This window comes from Canis aureus, chromosome 8, assembly GCF_053574225.1.
Source record: "Canis aureus isolate CA01 chromosome 8, VMU_Caureus_v.1.0, whole genome shotgun sequence".
In the NCBI taxonomy this organism is placed as follows: Eukaryota; Metazoa; Chordata; class Mammalia; order Carnivora; family Canidae; genus Canis; species Canis aureus.
Window position 1 is genome coordinate 43620427 of NC_135618.1, and position 21842 is coordinate 43642268.

Consider the following 21842-nt stretch of genomic DNA (forward strand, 5'->3'; position numbering starts at 1 on the left):
ATTAAGGACGTAACAGTAAGCAAGGTAGGTCAAGCCCCTCCCCTACTAGAGTTTCCTAGACCATCTGTTGGAGCTGGTTACATTCATATTGTCCACATATAAAAACTTCACACAAATTACTAACAAGCTTGCCTCTATATTGAGGGCCGTTAGGCATCATCTTCTTGTTCTGATTCTCTGGTCTAAATCTGACAAATCTTCTATTTCTAACTTTTTAATCAGGAAGCTAGACTCAGGACCTTGGAGAACAAACTGGGTGGGTTGGCTGAGTGTCTGGCTGTATGAAGATCTGACCTCAAATGATCTCTTCATCACTTCACTGTGGTTTAGATAAACCCCAGTGGGATTGATCTTAGCTTCGCTACTGGCAATTTGAGTAACATAAATGTTTTAATTTTTATAATTCAGGCCCAGGCAGCCAAGAGTGTAGCTGCTCCATTGACGTTTCCCCTAATAATTAAAAAGGAAAACGAGATAAAACCAGTTGGGTCAATAGGATAAAAAGATACCTCCTCACTGATTTTTTTTTAACATGAACCAAACTTGTCATGAAAAAGCTCTCTGTTTTGCTTTTCAAGGATTAAACTTAAGTCCTACATGAATGATGCCTAATTAAGATTTACATTTTGACTGCATTTTTAAAAAATGCTCTTTATTTTTTTGAGAGAGTGAGCAAGCAAGAGAGAAAGCACAAGCAGGGGAAGGGGCATAGGGAGAAGGAGAAGCAAGTTCCCTGCTAAGCAGGGAGCCTGATCTGGGGCTGGACCCAGGACCCTGAGATGGTGACCTGAGCTGAAGGCAGATGCTTAACCAACTGACCCAACCAGGCACCCCCATTTTGGCTACATTTTGATGTAGTGTAGATAGGTTACAAAGACAACAGATTCAGTTTTCAGTCTGTTTCCCTGTGAGGACACGTCTGTGTTTTAGGCTTTGGAATGGATATGTCTGCAGCCAGGGCAAGACCTATACATGGAACTGGGAATAAATATAATCATGGTGACAGTGGAGATGGTGACCACCCAGATAATAAAAGCTACTGTTCATCAGGCAGGTTATAGGTGCAAAGGACCAGGCTGAGTGGGCCACATTTTAAGTCCTCCTCACCAAACCTGTTAGGCGCTGTTCTGGTCACCTTCGTTTTACAGAAGAGAACGTGGATTCACAGAGAGGTTATGTAACTTGTACAAGAGAGTGCTACTGATGAATGAAAAGGCAGGGATTTGAACCTTTACACCAATTTCCAATGTAAGATTTGCCAGAGGTCATTTCAGGACCTTGGACAGGTCACATACCTGGGGACTTTGGTTTCCCAGCAGGTACAAAGAACAGTCTGGTCTGGGTAATGTCCCTTCTACCCATGATAATAACATGTTAGAGTTTCTTTCAGCTTATGGGATGCACTTTGAGTGGGTGGCCACCAAGCTTAAAATTTTTCAGTCATCCAGGGGATCCCTGGGTGGCTCAGCAGTTTAGCGCCTGCCTTTGGCCTAGGTCATGATCCTGGAGTCCCGGGATCGAGTCCCACATCAGGTTCCCTGCATGGAGCCTGCTTCTCTCTCTGCCTGTGTCTCTACCTCACTCTCTCTCTGTGTCTCTCATGAATGAATGAATGAATGAATGAATACATAAATCTTTTTAAAAATGTTCAGTCATCCAGATTCAGAGTAATAATTAGATATTAGGAAACAATCCATCATTAAAAATGGGGGATTCCCCTCACTCAATAGGAAAGCAGGTGGAGTAAAGTGTGCTATTTTCCAGTACAAGAAATCTTCCTCTGGAGTCAAGAAAGAAGCCCAGATCTCTGTAAGACTTGATGAATACAATCGTTTTAGGAAGAAACCAGGACCTGACTTCTTCAGTCCCAACCTTAAGCAATACTTGAAATATCTCCTTTACTAATTCATATCCACATTGGTTTTGGGTGAATTTACAGGCTTTATTTCTGAGCTTGAAGTAAGTTATAAATGGGTCAGCGGCTTCCAGAAACAAATCACTGACTCCTGCTTGCTCTTATTCATTCTTAAATGCACCTGTGTTGCCTTCTCACTTGTACTTCTCTGGTTTTTAGAATATGACTTTCAGAGTTGCTGCGAGCAATCACTGCCTCCCTTTCGCACAGAGAAATCAAAAGCAAATACAAACTGCTCTCTCAGCTCACTTCCAAATCTAAGCAGACCCAACTGCTGTTACATATTGCTTTGTATGCTAAGATGCAACATCTCTTTGAATGTAATAAACAAGGAAAACCTCCAAGTGGTTTGCTATTGCTCCAACATTACTGAGCTGGCAAAATTTATAAACTAATACTGCAAAGTAGCCCTTGGCACATGCTATTTTCAGCAATTTGTACTCTCTGTCATTATTTCCTCTTTCGTGCCATCTGTAAAGCACACCCTGGCTTTCTTCTCCACAAGAAATTTGTCTTGCTGGAAGGTTGATCAGAATAAATAAATAAATAAAAAGCACCAGCCAAATTAGTTAATTGTTGTAGGAAGTGCTAGTCTAGCACCCCAGAGTGGGCAATTTGGGGTTATATAGGACAGGTATGGGACGTTGAGAGAAAAAGTAAGAAAAAAATACAAGCTATCACATGCCAGCTAGTATGGACTACATACTGTCTGTCTTCGTTAGAGGTGATCATGGTTAAATCTCCATTCCCTGATTAATTGGGATAAAGAGCAATATTTGCATCACTGAATGAAAATCTCTGTTTGGTTATTGAAGGATGAACTTAAGCATGTGCATGATGCCTGCATGCAGGGCACAGACTGGGAATCAGGAGACCCCGGTCCTTCCATATTACCAGCTGTGTCACCATGGGCAAGTCCATTCCTCCCTCCCTTGGGCTGGTGTCATCAAATCAGATGATCAGAAAGGCTCTACCTGGCTTTGAAGCACTTTGACTTGTCAAAAAGAGGATTCATTTCTTTAGCAGATGTATATTAAGCTTTATATTATATAGTAATCCATATATTATATTATTGCATGCTGGGCACTGAAAAAAACAAGATTCCCAATACCATGGAGCTTACATTCAAGTAGAGGACCAAGCCAATAAATGGGTCAGCAAATAGTCAAACAAGATAGCTTCAGGTGGGAGAAAGTGCCACAAAGCATCGGAAGAATTTCTGATAGAAATTATTCAGCAAGGGTTAGGATGGAGATTAGTCATATATAAGGTATCAATGCCTATTTATCAAGAGGAGTGGTTTTTAACACAGATAGTACTGCAACCTACCAGCATTTGGGAAATTTGTGAAGGAGTTTGATATTTTATTTATGGTATAGCTATCCCCGATAATTGACATATTGAAATATAAGATATTTTATTATAAATTACATTTTGATATTATCTTTCATATTATGCCTTGAGCATTTGTTGTTTTCAAAATTGTGCAAGTGTACATATTATTTATGAATTTTTACTTCAGGATTTTAAAAGGGGAGTTAGATATTATTTTTAACAAGAGGGAGCAGAGTCTGATAAATTAAACACCACTGATCTTAGCCATTCTGACAGGTGTGGGGTGATAGCTCATTGTAGTTTTCATTTGCATTTCCCTGATGAGTGATGTTCAGCATCTTTTCATGTATCTGTTAGCCATATGGATGTCATCTTGGGAGAGATGTCTGTTCATGTCTCCTGCCCATTTTTTAATTGGGTCATTTGTGGGATTTTTGGTGTTGAGTTGTATAAGTTCTTTATATATTTTGGATACTAACCCTTTATCAGATACGTCATTTGAAAACATATTCTTCTCTTCTGTAGGTTGTCTTTTAGTTCTGTTGATTGTTTCCTTTGCTGTGCGAAGCTTTTTATTTTGATGTAGTCCAATAGTTTATTTTTGCTTTTGTTTCCCTTGCCTCAGGAGGCATGTCTAGAAAGATGCTGCTATCAGAATTTAAGAAAAAGAACAAACGAAAAAAAGGAAAAAGTGAGAGAGAGAGAGAGAGAGAGAGACAAACCAAGAAACAGACTCTTAACTGTAGAGAACAAGTTGATGATTAGCAGAGGGGAGTTGGGGGGTGGACTAAATGGGTGAGGGGGGTGAAGAGCACATTTACTGTGATGAGCACTGAGTGATGTATAGAATTCCTGAATCACTATATTGTACAACGGAAACTAACACGACACTGCATGTTAACTACACAAGAATTAAAATTTAAAAATCCACACACAAGGGCATCCTGGGTGGCTCAGCGGTTTAGTGCCACCTTCAGCCCAGGGCATGATCCTGGAGACCTGGGATCAAATCCCAGGTCGGGCTCCCTGCAGGGAGCCTGCTTCTCCCTCTGCCTGTGTCTCTGCCTCTGTGTGTGTGTCTCTCTCTGTGTCTCTCATGAATAAATAAAATCTTTTAAAAAACCACACACACACACACACACACACACACACACACAAACCCCACTGATCTTATGCCCTTATACCAGAAGCATAACCAGAGGCACTCTCGTGCAATGATCTATTTTTTAGACAAAGGTGAGGATAATAAATTCCTATAAGGAAAGATGGGCACATATTTAAAAGCAGCAACTTTCAGAAGATTGTCTTTCCAAATAGGTACAGGCCTGTCACATTTTCCTACATCATCTGTATTGTGCGGATGAACTACTCGTGTCCAAAAATTACCCTTTATGCTAAAGTAGAACACCCCCCTCCCCAGTGTTTGTGTGGCTACTTCTATTCTTACACTAAAACCAGGCTGGAGAACCACTACTCTCACCCACAGAGGTGGCTGGTCCATAGCCCTGAACTAATTAGGGGGGCTGATCAGAATCATTACCCAAAATTTTTCAAAGGGACTCAGAAAGGAATCAAGCATCCCAGGATAGTAGTGGAGGGAGGTCATAAGGTTCAGGAATTATTGACTGCCTTGTTTTCCTGCACAGGGAGGAAGCCTGTTTGCAGGGAAAGATTGAAAGTGATATGCAGAGAGGTATTTCCATTCTTACCTATCCAATCAATGACATTTTTCACACTACTGTACACTAGACATTTTGATGATTCTGGAAACAAAGGATGCCTGCAGTAAGCTAAATAATGCCACCCACTACCTCCTTCCGCCTCTTGAAAAAAGATATTCATTCTCAAATCCCCAGGACCCTGTGAATGTGTTACCTTATATGACAAAAGGGGTTTGGCAGATATGAAAATCTTGTGATGGGGAGACTCTCCTGGATTATTTGCATGTATACAATGTAATGACAGAGGTTCTTATAAGAAACAGGCAGGAGGTTCCGAGTCAGAGAGACAGATTGAAAGGTGATGACTTCGAAGCTGCTGGCCCTGCAAATGAAATGGGGAAAGAGCCACAAGCCAAGGAATATGAGCAGCCTCTAGAGAGTGGAACAGGCAAGGAAACTGCTATTCAGGGGCTTCACAAGGGACACACCATCAACACCTTCAGGGTAGCTCCATCACCACAAAGACTTATTTCAGACTTAGAACCTCCAGAACTGTAGGAGAGTAAGGTTGTATTGTTTGAGCCACTGCGTCTAGGGTCATTCGTTACAACAGCCCTAGGACACTACTACAAAATCCCCATCTTAGAATCACTTACATTCTAGGATATTTGTAAGCAAGTAAAGCCAAATACTGAAGTCCAGAGAAAGCCTAGGTGGGATAAGAGACAAGAGAGTGAAAGCCCCTGGTTCCAAGAACTCCCCAGGCCCAGTGCTCTCCCTGAAGCTACTCAACAACATCCCAGTACCCTGTGACAAATCCAAGGGTTTTTTTTTCCAGTTGACTTTCTATCCCTATCTAACAAAAGAGCCCTGTCTAATATAATCTGCATTTATGGTCCTATAGGGGCTCTGATGCTTGCTGTGTTGACCTGCAGGCAGTTTCTCAAGAAAATCTTAATGATGTTTACCATAACTAGACTGCTCTTACAGGAAAATATGTTTCTTCAACGTAGGAAAATTTTCAGCAACAACAAAAATTTTCTGTGGATTCCTTATTAGACAGGCAGTTCCACTAAGAAAACCCTTGATGCCTTGGGCAAACTACTTAATCAAAATTATAATGTTTTCATGCTCTCTGGTTTATCTCGGGTGTTCATTGAACACCTACTATGTACCAGACCCTGGGAAGACACTGATGAACAAGCTGAAATCTCTGCCAGGATGTTGCAAGAGAGATGTCACTGCAAGGAGCAATTCTAATGCAGTGTGAATGATCACACTGACCATCAATGCCTGTGATCACATTCTCTGGGCCAGCCAATGCTTAAAACAATTTAAATGCCGTACTCATTGTCATGGTCTCAGATAGACTACGCAGTAGGGAGGACCCTGATAACTATTTTACAAGGAGGAAAGTGAGGTAGGGATGGAATATGCCCAGCTGGCAACTCACGGTGTCAGGTTTTGTTTGCACCTGGGCTCCAGAATCTGGATTCATGACTACTGTCCACTACTTCTGGGGGGAGAAAGGATGGGGAGCTGCAGATGCATAAGACAAGCAGCGGCCTGGGAAACAAGAGACGACTGGTTTGAGTTTTTCTGGATGCTTAAGAATTAATCAGGTGGGTAGAGGCTGGAGTTTGGGGCAGAGGAAACCTCCTCAGACTTGGGGACTGAGGCTGAACAGAGTTTGGCTGTTGAGCATCGGAGCTGGGGGCGTCAGCCCTCCTGCCCTTCAACCTCACCCCTTTGTTTGAGGCTCCGCCGATGCGCATGTGCGTCGCTGCTGATGATCATTTTCTCTGCACCTTGGCCCTAGCAGGTGCCTGATGACCCCCACCCACTGCGGATGGCTTTGTTCACCTCTGCTCTCTGTATGGTGGGTGGCCTGCTGGGGGAGCCTCATCTCTTTCGCCACAGTCCTGAATACCCAGGTGCTGGCCCAAGATATCAGATAATTGTTGTCAAGGGTGTGGTTTGACACCTTTCATCCTGGCTTCCTTCTCTTGGGTTCCTTGTTCTCTTGCTTGCTCCCTCCATTCCCTACCCACACAGTCGTTAGACAGCCATTTAGTGACCATCTACTATGCCACTGGGGCTCAGTGTTTGAGGGCACAGAGGCAGATGAAATACCACCCTTGCTCTGAAATGACCCACTGCCAAAAGGGGTAGAGAGAAATATGAAGATGATTGATAAATAGCCTGATGTGAGGGGCTGCAGGAGCCCCGAGGAGGCTCATTGGTTTCAGCAAGAGAAAGGTACCGAGGGGGCTTCAGTACCAGTTAATATGCTACCGCCCCTGAGCCCCAAACCTGTTTTTTATATCCCTGGTTGCACTATAGAAGCTGAGCAAACCACATTTCTGCTTTGCTAAGTGGCTCCCGGTTAGGTTCTGCAAAGGGGGGTCCCGGGGGACCCTGCCAAGTGGGAGGAGAAGCAGGGAGTTGCTCCTGCCTGTCAGGTTACTATAGCCCCCCCTCTGCTTTCTGTTCCTCTCCGAGCCATCCCAGCCTGGCTCCTGTGCTCTGGCCGCAGCCCTGCGCTCCTTTAGCCACAAATGGTTCTGCTCTTTGATTTCTCCAAGACTCACAGAGCCAGCCTCCTCAGAGACTCAAGCCCCAGCTGCCCAGTGCCCCCTCCCTGGGTAAGGGTGCCGCCCCTCATTTGAGCTCAGAGAGTCAGCACGGCCCAACCTTGCCCTCAGACAGAGGTCGGAGTCTCAGCTGGGCAGGACTCCTCCTCCAAGCCTTTAAATTTTAATAATTCCAACCTCTTATCTTTGTTCCTCCAGCCCGAGGGGTAGGAGCTGCTTTCCACCTGTGATATCTCTGTGTTCTTCTTGCCGTCTTCCGTCAATACCTAGTTAATAATTCTTTCTATTAAATTCCCTCTGTTAAGATAACTGGCGTGAGTTCTCTCTCCCGACCAGACCCTACTGATAGAGCCTCCGAAGGAAGTCTGGCTTGCCAAGAGTTCTGAGGGGAAGGAGCCACCCCCAAACAAGAAGAGGAGTGCCAGCCACTGCTTCACACAGAGAGGAAAGATAATATATACAGCTGGATCTGTTCATGTCCAGAAGGATTTTATTTCAATTGGACCATCTTGCCTTCGAATAGCAAAGGCTTTTGGGTCCACTTACATGTGGCACATGAGAAAAAATGGTGATATTTATACAGTACCCTGGGCTAAATGGAACAAGTTGGATTTTTTTTCCAGAGGTAACTGGCCTGCGGGCCATAGTACCCCTGCATCCTGTGCCTCTGGCTGCCCTGAGCAGATTTCTATCCCAGCATCCAGGATGGGAAGTCCTGCAGCAGGCAGCTGCATCTCAGAGTGGAAATCCTATCACAAGCAACATGTGCGCGCGTGTATGTATGTGTATGTGCATGTGCACACACGCACACACGTGCACCTCGGTAACTTCAAGGAGAGGACAACTTTGTGGCCTCAGGACCATACACGACAAACCCCAAAGGAGACCTTCTATCCATGCTGTCCTGTTTGCCCAAGAAGAAAGGTAGGTCTGTAAGAGGAAAGCGATCCCCTTAAAGCCCTAAGTTATTCAGTTTATGGTGCTTTGTTACGGCAACCCTAGGAAACGAATATAGCCATAAGTTAAGGAGCAAAACCAACAGACAAAAATGGGCTGTAACACACTGTGGGAAAGTTGCAACCCTTGTGCTTTGCTGGTGGGAATGCAGAATGCCACAGCTGCTGTAGCAAACTGTCCGGCAGCTCCTCAGTAGATGACACAGGATCACCATATGATCCAGCAATTCCATCCTAGTTTTATACTCAAAAGAATTAAAAACAGATATGCAAACCGAAACGTGGGCATGAATGTTTGCAGCTGCACCATTCATAGTCACCAAGAGGTAGACGCAACCCGAATGCCCATCAACTGAGGAGGAGATAAGCAAATGTGATGTATATAGACCATGGGATATTATTTGGCCACAAAAATAAATACAGTACTGATCCATACTACATTGTGGATGAACCTTGAAAATATTAAAGAGACTGGACACAAAAGGTCATGTATGGTATGATTCCATTATATACGATAACCTGAATAGCTAAATCCATAAAGTCAGAAAGGCAGTGCCAGGGCCTGACAGGGATGGAAAGGGAGAAACACTGCCTAATGAAAATGGGGTTTCATTTTGGGGTGAAAAAATGTTTCAAATAGAGATGGAGGTGATAGTTGCAAAACATTGTGAGCGTACTAACAGCTTCTAGATTGCACACTTGAAAATAGTTAACACCCGGGGCACCTGGCTGGCTCTTGATCTCAGGGTTGTAAGTCTGAGGCCCACAATGGGCGTAGAGATTACTTTAAAAAAATAAAAATTTTAAAATAAAATGGTTAATTTTATGTTATAGGAGTTTTACCTCCATACTAGAAGGGGAAACAAAAAATAATGCCCTAGGTTTGGTAAAGGACTATAGCCAAAGGGAAACAGCATAACTAGATCTTGATTTTATAAAGATAACAGGAAGATGGACTGGAGAAAGACTGGAAAGATTGAAGAACAAAGACACTACTCATATCATCTCAGCAAGAAAATGAGGTCTTGGAATAGCTATGGCAATGAGAATGGAGAGAAATAAATTGATTTAGAAGATGCTTCCACCAGAGGGAACCCTTAGAAGCATCACCATGTAGTAACTAACTCCTGGGGTTAGATTATTGGGTAACAAATCCTACATTAACTCCTACCTGCTCCATTAACCTAAGCCTTCATCTCCTTAGGTGAAAACCAGCTGGGATCATTGTTAGGGACATGTCTTCCCATAGATTCCAAGGTACCCCAGCAAAGAAGTCAAGAGACTCCATTAGGAGAGATTCATGATAGGTCTTCAAAGGAGCATATTTTGATCCAGGTTCCCAAAAATGACCCAAATTGCTACCATCAAGTTTCCTGGCATCTAAACAACAACAAAAAAAGTACCTCCAGAAACATCAAAGAGTCACTACACTCTGAAGATACCAAGTTGTCTACCGCTTGTCCACTAAAGGGTAAATTAAGTCTGCTACTGATTCAGAGTTCCATAGGTAAGAAGAAAATTAGCAGGGGAGACCTGAATCAGCATTAGGAGACAGAACAATGTCCAGTTCCCATGCAAACATTTGGAGATTCAAGCCAGGGACTGAAGCTGATAAAACATTGCTCCTGTTGTTATGTTGTATTACTAAATTTTGGTGCCTGTTTACACTTTATTGAGGACGTGAAGGAGTGGCAGCTTCAGGGGGGATGGACTGAACATGTGGTGTCCATGGAGTGCCCACATGGAGAAGTCCAGCTAGTAATGGGGATATGCTGATTGACTTCTGGATTCAAGTCCTCGGGAGTTGATGAGATGATCCTGGACAGAACCTACAAGTGAGATGCAGGTAGAAGGGAATCAGTGAAGGTGATCAGAAGGACTTAGGGGGTCTAGTTGGACCAGCGAAGAAGATTAACCCAGGGAACATGGTGTCATGGAAACCAAGACAGGAGAGGAAGTCAGGAAAGCAAGACTGGGCTGCCCCAGCACGCCTGCATTCTCCTACACCTCGTGCCTTCCATCCAGTGCATAATTAGTAAAAGCTGTGGCAACAAGTCCAAGAAATTTAGAGGAAGAAATAAAATGAGAATTGCACAGAAGGTGTGTTCCTATAGGAAGCATGACAACGAAACTACTGAGAGGGAAACAGGGTTCCCTAAGAGCTAGTCACCCCAGCTACACTGGTGATGACATTCCTTGCAATTTTCCAATTTCCGGACAAAGTTAAAACTGTGCATCCCAATAAGGAGTCATTCTGCTTTCTTAAAGGGGAGAAGAGAAACAAAGGAAAGAAAAAAACATCCCCGTAGCCTAACCATAGGCAGCCCTTAGCTTCTCGTCCTATTTTTTTCGAGGAAAAAGCCTGGGAAATTGGATTTTGAGTGTTGAGGACACAGTTCAAAAGTTTCCAAACCTGGCGTGCCCACTTTGCTGGAGAAGAATAATGGGGTCGGATTGCCCACACTGCTTGAGGGGTCTCACTCCATTGAATTGAATCAACTTCAGACAACTGGACTTGAACTGTGACTTGAGAACGGAATGTGGCAAAGCACGGGGCTGTGTGAACTTTTCAGGCTCTCCGCTCCTGACACATTTCCAGAGCAGCCTTCCTAGCTGAAGGGCTCAGACCTCAGCGAGAATGCATTTTAATAACGGTACAGGCCCATGTGCTTGCCTTTCTTTTTTTTTTTTTAATTTTTATTTATTTATGATAGTCACAGAGAGAGAGAGAGAGAGAGGCAGAGACACAGGCAGAGGGAGAAGCAGGCTCCATGCACCAGGAGCCCGACGTGGGATTCGATCCCGGGTCTCCAGGATAGCGCCCTGGGCCAAAGGCAGGCGCCGAACCGCTGCGCCACCCAGGGATCCCCCTGTGCTTCCCTTTCTACATCGAGGCTCTGCATTGGCTCTAAGGCCACTTTGCTGACATCCATTTTTTAAAATAAAAAATAGAGACAGAAACAGAAGAACGAAGCAAAAAAAAAAAAAAAAAACCAAACAAACCCCCCTCCTCCCAAAACCCAGCATGCAAGTGTGTTCTATTGGAATTGGGCATAATCAATTCTACACGTTCAGGAGTGGGCCTATAGGGCTCTAGGCCATCCACTCAGGGGGTCTGGAGGTTTATAAAATAGGGAAATTGGTTCTGACAAAATGAAGCCAGAGATTCCTTAAGCCATATTCGGAGCATATTGGGGTTTTGTGGTGATTATTGTCCGTTTGTTTGTTTTGTTTTTAATAATAAAGTGAAAAAAGAATTTATTTGGATTTTCTCCACTCATATATTTTCAGGAACCACCTGCAGGAAAATTGATTTATATGCTCTTTAGGGTTGAAAACAAAACAAGCCCAAAATTGTAGAGATGATATTGGCTATGGCCCTTTTGGGGTTATTTACTTAGGAATTATCTAACCAGGAGCGGAGAGAGAGTTGGGTTGAATACACTGGAAAGAGTACAGCTGACTTGAAGTGAGAAAATGTTCATACTTAGGATCTTTGCAAGGGCTCACAGTCTCTAGCTCTCTCTGGCACTGTCTTTCTCTCTCTCTCGCTCTCGCTCTTTCTCTCTCTCTTATTAATTCTTCCTCAGAGATTGGATAAGTCTAAGACTAAATAGCACTTTTTCAAGAAGCTACCTTTGTCTCTAGTCTGATTCCCTGGCATTTTCCTAACAGCACATACACCAGACTGGGTCCATCTATGGGTGATTGTTTGCATCTGTCCGAACGTGTAAACAGTGTTTCTACCTTGATCCCCACTAAACTGTTATGTATACTGCAGGGCCCGAGATATCTGATCTGCAAACCTTCATCTTCTGTGGCTTGGGCAAGTCAAGATACCCCCTCTCATCTCCCATCTGTAAAGTGGGTGTAATGCTGCTGGGCCCGCAGCTACACCTCACAAGGATTGTTTGTGAAGATGTCATTACGTGTCGGAGTTGCCTTTAAAAAGACTTTACCAGGCCCCCTTTATAGTATCTATTTTCCTGGCTCACCGAAGGAATGCTTCCTTCTTATGTGGAAAAGGAGAAAACAGCAAAGAGAAAAATAAAGCTCATGAACAGTTTTTCCTGATTCAGAGATAATCACCAATGTTTTTAAGTCACTGCGTTTGTGACAATTGGTTACAAAGACAGTAGGAAACTCATGCAGGCCTCTCTAGTTGCTCACAGTTTTGAGTTATGTTGGAAAAGAGAGCTAATAGATGCTGCACTTGTTGTTACATAATTTCTTGGAGGAATGGCAAACTGATTCAAGTTTGAGTTTGACTCCCTCCCTAGCCGATTATGGCATTGGCGTAAAAATGCAGGAAGGTGAAGATGGTGTTTCTTCACATCAAAGTATTCCATTTCTGGGGCAGCATCCAGCAAGGGCCATGGAAGGTAATTAGAGGTGACAGGTCTTTTTCCTCCTAAAAGAACTACTCCTATCTGATGTCAGCTGCTCCTAGGCTCAGTTTCCTAGTCCAGCTGGCCTCGCCGCCACCCCCCCCAACCCCCTTCATCTGAGTTTGGGCTCAGTAGACATATCAAAAAATTAAGAAACCTTTTGATCTCTCCTTCTCTTTTAAAAGTTTTCTTTGTTCCCAGAACAGAGAGAGACCGAGAGGACGAAAAGAGACAGAGAAAAGAGACAGGCCATAATAGACTTTTCAGCAATATTTTGCGGTTCAAGGTGTCAGGGACCATTACAAGGAAGTGCAAAGATTCCATCCTCGCTAGAATATGTCACCTCTCTTTGAAAGACAGGCGTTTGGAGATAAGTGGCCTCTCGTCTCTGATTTCTTTCATCCCTGGAGCCTCTCACCTGGGCCGAGCAAGGAGCACGGGGCTGCGAGCCCTTTGCAGGAAGAGGCAAATACATCTCAAGTCTGGCCGCCTAAAGGAGAGGCATAGAAATTTGGGAGGACAGGAGGAGCTCATCTTGTCCAGCTTCAGAGACTTGACACAAACCAGGGTCATTGTCATAATTACTGTGAGGAGAAAACTTCGGGAAGAGTCTGCTTTTTTTTTTTTTTTGTCTGTTTTCATCTTTTTTTTTTTTTAATTTCCCAAGTATAGTTGATGCAGAATGTTACTTTAGTTATGCCACATAGTGATTCAACATCTCTGTATGCTACGCTGTGCTCACCATAGCTACCGTCACTGCCAATACAGCATCATTGAGTACGTTCCTTGTATTGTGCCTTTTAGTCTCGTGACTTACTCTCTCATAGCTGGAAGCTTCTATCTCCCACTCCCCCTCACCCATCTTGCTCATTCCCTCAGCCCCTCTCAGACCCTCTGGCAACCATCCATTTGTCGTCTGTATTCATAGGTCTGATTCTGCTTTTTGGCTGTTTATTCAAACGTTTTTTGGAGGCCACATATGAGTGAAATCATATGTATATGTCTTTCTTCGTCTGACATATTTCACTTAGCATAATATCTTCTAGATCGACCCATGTTGTCACAAATCTGTATAATATTTCAGTGTGTGCACATGCTCGCTCACATGCATTTGTGTATACATATGATTGAGAGAGATATCTATCTATCGAGAGATAGATATATATCTGGATAAAGAAGATATGATTGAGAGATTGTTATCCATAGATATATATATAGATATAGATGAAAACACTAATTCAAAAAGATATGCATCCCTATGTTTATTGCAACATCATTTACGATAGCCAAGATGGAAAGCAAACCAGTAGATGAATGGATAAAGAAGATATGATTGAGATATCTCAATCATAAAGCTATCGTAAATAATGTTGCAATAAACATAGGAATGCATATCTTTTTGAATTAGTGTTTTCATTTTCTGTGGGTAAATAATCAGTAGTGGAATTACTGGATCCTATGGTAGAAAAACATTTTAAAAAATACATGGAGACAAATGATGTCCAGAATCTTTGGGATGCAGTGAAAGCAGTGCATCTGCATTTTTTTTTTCTTTTTTTATCCCTTTGTGGAGCATGGGGAAAGAGCAAGGAGTAGCATTCCTGTCTGGGAGAAAGAAGCAGGGTTTAGGATAAAGATGCTGGCAAGTGTTTTGGCAGGCCTCTTCTTGAGTTCTGAGCTCTGGCATGAAATCAAACCGGGGTACAGTTAAGCATATTTAACCCAGCGTCCTGACAAAATAACTAAACTGCTCGCACAGGAAAAAAAAAAAAAAAAAAAAAAAAAAACAACCCTTTATCTGTAAGAAGTCAAATAAATTTAAAAATGCCCGAATGGTTTCGGTTCAAAGCATGCTTTGATTGGTCCCCAAGGCAAGAGTTACAGGTGGCCGGAGGGGAAATCCTGATCATTGTATTCACTGCATTGGAAAAACTCACTGATTCCTGGTGCCTACGGGTAAGACAGGTGCCTGCAGACTGCCACTGGGACAACAAAATCAAGAAGGAATCAATTCACAGGCAGAAAAGCCCACCCAAGCTCTCTCCAGGAGAAGTCTTTTTAAAGACTATGAGGCACAAGTTTGCAAAATGTTCTGAGTAGCCTCCACCCCGCCTTCTATGCCCCAACCGACACAACCCTATGCCCACAGCGGGGAGAGAGATGAAGAGGCTCTCCAGGGAAGGCAGGTGTAAACTCAATCTCGATTCTTTCTCCAAAAAGAAGACTCACCTATCGGAATTCTATCGCTGACTCCCTTAATGTCCATAAGCTAAATATAAAAAACAAACACAGATATGAAACAAGAACAAAACCTAGATTATAGCTGCCCCATAAAGAGGAATCTACTCTTCACCTTTTTTCACCTATAGGCTTATTTACAGGACTCTGGAACTGGTCTGAGCCTGAAGGTATTTTTTTTTTTTTAGCCATCCAAATTCAATTAGTTGGCAATAAAAAGAACAAAAGAAAGCCATTATGCAAATATATGGCCATTCTAAGTCAGAAATTGGGGTCAGGAGGTGGAGGGTGGGAAGAATAAAGATTTGGAGAGTTTTTTTTTTTTTTTAACTTGTCAGAGTTCATCTCCTGTTTTATGGTAATATTAATTTTTTGAATCATTATTGATATTCAAACTCAACATACTGGATCGGCAGTCTTATCTCTCACCTTCCAGCTGTACTGAGTAATACATTTCCTTAAAGGACACCTCTGCTTTTTTTTTTTTTTTTGCTTTTTTTTTGCTTCTAGATCTGGACCCGGGATTGGCAAGCCCTTTCTGCAAAGGGCCAGGCAGTAAATATTTTAGGCTCTTGGGGCAGTATGATCTCTACCACAGTTACAACTCGGTGGCGTGTTGTACAAAAGCAGCCAAGGTCAAGACATGAGTGAGTGGGTGTGGCTGTGTCCCAATAAAACTTCATCCGTGGACACTGACATTACATTTTATGAAATGTTCACAGGTAATCACAGGTAATGAAACGCTATTTGTATTTCTTTTTTCTTGTTTTTGTTTTTCTAGTCATACTTAGGCCCTGGGCAGTAGGAAAATAGGGTGGTGGCATGTGCTGACTGCTGCTGCTGTATCCCTGCTACTCTGAGTGCAGTGCGGTCAAGGGATGAGCAACCACCAGTATCTGGGAGATTTTTAGAAAACCATCATCTCGGCCTCCCCCTTCCTTCCCACCCCCCACCCCCCACCCAGATTTGCAGGATCAGAATCTGCATCTAATCAAGGTCCCTGATGCACATACAAGCTTTTTAGTGTATGACCACCCTACCAATTTCCCCCAGTTGGGTCCTATCTAAATCACACCCCCCACATACACCAGAAGCCTGTTTGAAATGCAGATGCCCAGAACCTTTCCCTGGAAATTCAGAGCATTTGGAGAGGAATCAGTATTTTGTGTTTTACAAGGTCCTCACTCCTTATAAATATCTAAACTGCAGGATTGCTCCCTGGGGAAACCAACCTCATGATGTCCCTTTCTTCCTCTTGTAACCTGCAGAGACCCAGGAAAGCAAAGGTTCTTAGGACATCCACGTCCTGTCTCAAAGGACAAAAGGCAGCATCAGTTTCCTTGACTTGACCTTTCTGACCAAGCTATGGATTACTGCCTGCTGTGGCCACCCCAGGAGGAGATGCCTGAACTCTGGGGCTGCAATCTCCTCGGATCATTCTGGACTTCCCTGCCTCCTCCCCCAACACATCCCCCTTCCCCCACTACCTGCTGGGACTGCAGAACAGATTACCAAGACTTGGTAAAAATGGGCCAGCATCCCTGGCCTCCAAATAAATGTAACTAGAACCCTGGGGAGGATAAACAATCATAGGAAAAAGAGAAAGAATGAAGATGGGAGGGGCTGTTGGATGAAAATAGCTCACCCTTGCTTTAAAATAGCATCTAACAATGAACCACATCTGGTTTTCATAAGCACCAATACCAGGTGTAAGGCATTCTGTGAACAATCACCTCTGGCTGATAGAGTGGAATATGGCACATTATCAAGAATAAATGAGACAAAATATTCCAATTACAGACATCCTACTTCTCTCCGACTCACGCCAAGTGTTTGTCTCAATCGTTCAAGCTACAAATTACCCCCATGCTAGAGGAGGGCTGCCGAGGGAGCAAACACCGTGGCTTCTGCCGAGGAAAAAAAATGGTTGATTTTATTTTCTGTTGGAGGGTTTTTGTCTAGGGAAATGAGGTGGTTCACACAGCTCGTCTTTACCTGCCAACACCTACCCTTTAGGTCGGGATATCCCAGACGTGGCCGGGGACGCTGATGTCAACCTGCTTGAGACTAACAAGGGAACTGCAATATGATTTCATTCATTGGAGATCAAAAATACCCCTGACCTAATTAGGAAACTGGCTACATTAATGATGGTACATCAGCAAGAGAGATGAAGCAACCAAAATAGAGTCCTGCTTTTTAGAGAATATTGAATAATATGGAGGAGAGGCTTGCAGGAAAATAAAGAGAATAGCTTTATTATTAAACAAAATAACTACTGGTTGGATCTTTAGCATATGCCAGACTCGCTGTTAAACACAGTCTCTGCATTAGGGCAAATAATTCACAACAGCTCAGGGAGGTAGGCATCATTTCCCTGCATTCGTAGAGGGTCACCTACCTGGCCTGAGGGCAAAGAGCCAGCAGGTGTTGGATCTGAGATTCAGATTCCAGCCTGATTCCAGAACTGAGGGGCATCTCCCTGTTCCAGTTCCAATCTGGCTTGCGGTGAATTTAAAGCAAACAGAAAAAGAGGCTACCGTGGTTTTTTTTCTACGTGGAAGGACTAAGGGTAAATAAAGTCTGTTTCTTCAGTTTTTCCAAATTTGAAACATTATTTTCTACAGACATACTCTAATAACGAACACATATACTCTTTCACCAAATGAAAGACATTAAAGAGAATTAGGAAGAAAATAAAAAAGGCTGGCTTAAAATATTTAATTTCTGTTATTCCATATTTTCAATCTTTGTTTGCAAAGCAGTGATTTATGATTTTAGTCACAACAGTTTGATAGGTTGAAAAATAACTGATGTACTTTGGAACACATATAAACCATGCTCCCAGCTGTGGCTGCTGTCCCCTTCATAGACAAGGCCAACGGGCCATGTGTAGGGTGACGCTTCACTAGATGGGGCAGGTCCGGGACAGGTCTGCCATTAACAAGCATGGTACCTGTGAGCACAGTGCCAGGGATCTTTTCTTTCCTCCTCACATGGGTCATGGGAAGTAAGATTAAATTGTGCTTCAATTTAACTGCAAACAACAATAAAACACACATACAACAACACAGAGTCACTGTACGACCCAGCAATTCTACTCCTGGGTATATGCCCCAGATAAATGAAAACACACATCTGTGCAAAAACTTAGACTCAAATGCTCATATCAGCATAAATAGTAAAAACAAAAAATAAATGGAAACAAACCCAGACGTCCACCAAGGGATGAGTGGATAAGTAAAATGTAGTGTATCCACTCAATGGAATATCATTCAGCCTTAAAAAGAATGCAGATGATCTTTGCATCAGTACAGTTGATCTTTGAAAACATGAGGCGAAATCCTATAAGCCAGCCACAGAAGACCTCATAAAGTGACTCTGTTTATATGAAATGTCCAGAATAGGCAAACCGATAGAAACAGAGAGTAGACTAGTGGTTTCCAGGGGTTGGGTGGGGCTGATGGAAAACAGGACTGAATGCTAATGGGTATGGATTGTTTTGGGAGGAGGGGTGAGTGATGAAAATAGTCCAAAATTGTGGTGATATTTGTGCAATTCTGTGATTATATTACATCCAAGTAAATATATACTTTAAACAGATAAATTGTACAGTATGCCAGTTCTGTCTCAAACTGGTATTTAAAAAAGAAAAAGAAAAACCAAAGGCAAAGCTCATGGGATCTTGTGGACAATTTCTAAAAAACAGTTATTATGTCTCAGTTTCCCATGCTAGGGTCCCTTCCTTCAAGAGAAATAGACACTAAGTAAGTATTTAACAAACGGTTTTTATTATTTGTTTAAAAGTTGGAAAGGAGGCCAGAGAAATATTTCAGGATAGCAATATGATAAAGCAAGGACATGGGCACTCGGGGTATCCAGAATCCTTCAAAGACAGGGAAGCGCTATGAACAGCACAGCCTGACTGTAGCAGTCTTTGGAAAGGGATGGGAGGGGATCCCTGGGTGGCTCAGCGGTTTAGCGCCTGCCTCCGGCCCAGGGCATGATCCTCGAGTCCCAGGATCAAGTCCCAGGATCGAGTCCCAGGATCGAATCCCAGGATCGAGTCCCACATCGGGCTCCCTGCATGGACCCTGCTTCTCCCTCTGCCTGTGTCTCTACCTCTCTGTGTCTCTCATGAATAAATAAGTAAAATCTTAAAAAAAAAAAAAAAAAGGTAAGAAAGGGACAGGAATGAATAGGCCAGTCTCAGAGAGCCTTGATTGTCAAGGGAAGAGATTCGTGTTTTATCATGGTAGAAATAGGAAAAATGGAATATGGGGAGGGGAGGGGAGGATGAGGTTTCTAAATACAATAAAGCAGTGGTAGGAGGAATGCATTGGAAGGAAACATATACATTCCTTCCTGATTTCAGAAATTGTTCGGAGTTGCTCACGAGGGCTGGTAAAAGCCATAAGCCAGCAGAAATCAAGAGTTGGAGATATATATACTGTGTGTGTATACACATATACAGAAAGAACAGTGTGTACTATATATATGTATCTCTCTCCAGTATCTATGAAGATACTATATCTAGTATATATGAAATTGTCTTGATAATTGGCTGTTTCCAGAGAGATCAAGAGAGCTTCACACATTTCTTCTTCAATTAAGTTTTGTTTTGTTTTGTTTTGTTTCAGTGAGTATTCAAACATGATCAAAAGGGGGATGCTTTTCTTCAGTGTTCTGAGTGTCTGGAATAAAGCAAAAGACTCATCTAAAAGAGACAGAGATTATCTATTATATATAAACACACAGAGAAGATATTAGTTGATAAAAACGTGTCTCTCTGAAAACCAGCCTCAGAATGTCCTCCCGTTGAGGACTTCCGATCCCCTTGAATCTGCTCTTGAGTATGCTTTGATTGAGGAATGATAAGAGAAATTGTAACAGAGCGTCTCAGTCACCATAGCCATACTGCAGAGGCAAACTAACCCAGAATCCCAGTAGCCTGACAACAGAAACGCACTTCTCACTCATGTTCTATGTCCCATGGGGTCAGGACACTGTTTCAGAGTCATGGAGGCTCTACTGTCTTGGGATGCCACTATATTGTTGTGGCTCCCGGGCCTGCCCTAGCAGGAGAGCAGAGAGCTTTAGGAATACAAACCCACTGGTACCTGCCTACCCACCTCCTCCTGGATGTGACCCACAACACCTGTGCAGCAGCCCACTGGCCACTATGAGTCACAGGACCCCAGCCTACCTGCAGAGGCAGCTGGGAACCACCGAGGAGCACATGGGATAGACACGGTGGTGATTGTGGCCTCTGCCAATACGATACCATGACCCTACTACTCTTGAGATAGTTAATATTAACTGAGCACTTACTATGTGCCAGGCACTGTACTTTACATGTGCTATTTAACCTTCTCAAGACTCTGAGAGCCAAGCAACTCTTCCCATTTAGCTGGGGCAACCCGAGTTAGATGATGGGCCCCACAAAGGAATGAGTGGGCTGGGATTTGGTCCCACAGGGCCTACCTCCCAGGATAAACATCTCGAAGCTCCACAGCCTTGTCCCTACCTTCTTGCAGACCCATTTCCTGATGAGACAGGAACCAGCTGCAAACCTCCTACGAGACCCCAAGGCCCCAAGCCTTCTACCCCCTGCCATGCTCTCTTGGGAAGGACGGAATCAGACTGTCCCTGTTGGCTGAGTCTTCTCTTCCTCCTGGACATCTAGACCCTCAAGAAGACAGCACTCAGCAGCCTCAGTGTTCCACTTGAGTAACATGCATTATTTAGCAGCAGGGTTTCAAAAACATTGAAATGACCCTTGTAAACACAGTTAAAACGTTTCCCTTTCAAAAGGCCCTGCTTCTCTTTGTAGCGGTGGGATTTCAGCATGTGGAAGTAGCTTTCTCTTTTTTTTTTTTTTCCTTTGGTGCCAGATAAATCTTAATTTTGTTTGGCATGTGGTAAATATTTAGTTTTACTCTTCCAAGGCTAAAAGACATTTATACAAGCTTTTGGGTTATTTGGAAATTGTCTTGATAATTGGCTATGTTTCCATAGAGATCAAGAGGGCTTCACGTTTCTTCTTCAATTAAATTTTGTTTTGTTTTGTTTTCAGTGAGTATTTAAACATGATCAAAAGGGGTATGCTTTCTTACTTCAGTGCTGTGAGTGGAATAAAGCAAAACCTCATCTAAAGGAGAGATTGTCTAGATGGTAGCATTCTTAAAATGCCATCTCTTCCCACATTTTATTCACTGTTCATCCTAAAAATAACAGCATACATTTGTTAAACAAATACCAGAAACAGGGAGTGCAGAGTGAGAATCTAAGTTATCCATCCTTTTTTTCAAAGACTAATACTTAGAGTGTGGGGTAGGGGACAGATTGGATCAAGGAACACTATTCTTCTGTTTCAAGAACTCATAGAGAAAGCTTCACATGAACACCAACAAGGCTCCAAATGATAGAACAAAGATTTCTAGAATTGTGTGGAAGCCAGAGGGCCAGTCATATTATCTTCAACGCAGAAAGCAGGAATATTATTTTAGGAAACCTTCACACGTGTGAGCACGATAACCATCGAGGCAGTGAGAGATCATAGGAAAAGTTAGAGGTGCTGGAGTTAGACCAACATGAGTCTGTGAGGCTCTCCTGCATCCTTGCTGTGTGTCTTTGGACATGCAAGGTACCCTCTCGGTGCCTCAGCCGCCTTCTCCAAACAATGAAGAGTCGGTGATCACTGACCTCTCTCTCCTTCCTTTTTTCTTTCATTTATTTCATTTATTTTCTCAACA